The 1610-nt window shown below is 50.7% G+C and overlaps 1 pseudogene; it reads left to right on the top strand.

The window, feature by feature from the left end:
* The first annotated feature begins 338 nt into the window (after positions 1–338).
* Positions 339–1260, top strand: LOC124232406 (putative olfactory receptor 2W6; annotated as a pseudogene).
* Positions 1261–1610: the final 350 nt, after the last annotated feature.

Below are 1610 nucleotides of genomic sequence, written 5' to 3'. Positions count from 1 at the left end.
ACCCTCCACAAAAATCTCTTGAGAGCTGTTCCCCTTGAAGATGTTTCTGTATCTCTAGGGAACAGAAGGAGACCTAAGGACTCAGGCAATTCAACAGCTAAACAGCTTAAGCCTTTACTAAGCTGCCATCCCTTTACCACCAAATATCTTTCTCAATACCTTGCCCTGAAATTCCAGGCCATTAGCCGGCAAGATGGCCCAGTTAAATAGTGTGGGCGGCACAACGAAATGCAGCCCCTATTTGTTCCACTCTTGGGACAAAACAATTTACACCATTTTCCACGTGAAAAATAACATACATCTTAACCTCTCTAAACAGGTTTATCAAGCCAAGGGTGATGGAGAGAAGCAATAAGAGTTCCGAAGGAGACTTCGTTCTGCTCTGGTTCTTTGCCCGGCCAAAGCTGGAGATGGCCCTGTTTTTCATCAACGTTGTTTTTTACCTTCTGGCTGTCATGGACAACTCAACCATTGTCTTCCTCTTCCTGGTGGACCCTCAACTGCACATGCCCATATACTTCTTCCTCAGCAATCTGTCCTTCCCGGATCTCTGCTCCAGGACCAGCAGCATTATCCAGATGCTGGTCGACCTCTGGGGCCCATGCAAAACCACCACCCACGTAGGTTAAGTCATCCAACCCTTCCCTCCCTGTCTGTGGGGGGCATCTCCTCTTGGTCACGGCCCACGACCGCTTTGCTGCTGTCTGCAAACCGCTTCACTGTATGACTGTCGTGCACCCGTAGCTGTTCCTGCAGCTGGCAGCTCTCACCTGGCTCAGCAAGATTGCCAACTGCCTTCCAGTGTCCCCACTGGTGATGTCCCTGGGGCAGTGTGGTCACCACCACATCAACCACTTTGTGTGTGAGATGCCAGCCATCATCCACATCTTCTGCTGACAGCATGAAGAGGGCCTGGCTTGCTTCCTGGTCACACCCACTGTCCTTATGCCTCTCACATGATACTCGTCTCCTACAGCTGTATTGTAGCTGCGGTGCTGTGGATCCAGTCTGCAGCCAGGGAGCACAAGGCCTTCAACACTTGCTCCTCCCGTGGCCATGGTGTCCCTTTTGTACAGTATGTACATGCAGCCTAGGAGCATGGGAAGCCAGGACCGGGGTAAGTTCCTCACCCTCTTCTGCGTCCTGGTGACCCCCACTCCGAATCGCTTCATTTACACACTGAGAAACAGAGACATGAAGGGGGCTGTGTGGGAGGTTCTTGGAAAAGACCACACCCTGTTGGACACAGGAGGGCACTGATGCAGGCAGGCAGTACTCATTCTGAGGTTCTTATGGTCCATGAAGACAGTTCTCTTCTAGGGCAATAACCGTGCACAATGGCATATAAAATGCTAGAATGTGAATAGAGCAGCTTCTTCTCTCTTTCAGGGTCCTGGACTCAAGAGCTTGTATCTCTGCGGGCAGGTAGACGGACCCTCTGTGTCCTTCAAAGTGACAGAGTTAATCACAAAGATAATGTGCTGGCGGAAAGACAGACGCTGCTTCCTCTTTGCTCAGTGGGGTTTTACAGGGAGACGATGATTTCTGTGCAGCTAACTTGTGACTCTGATTCCAGGAAGCTGTAATGTCAATAGTAGGGCAGAACGTGG

This window comes from Equus quagga, unplaced genomic scaffold, assembly GCF_021613505.1.
Source record: "Equus quagga isolate Etosha38 unplaced genomic scaffold, UCLA_HA_Equagga_1.0 HiC_scaffold_5726_RagTag, whole genome shotgun sequence".
Lineage (NCBI taxonomy): Eukaryota > Metazoa > Chordata > Mammalia > Perissodactyla > Equidae > Equus > Equus quagga.
This window is presented reverse-complemented; position numbering and strand designations above follow the sequence as displayed.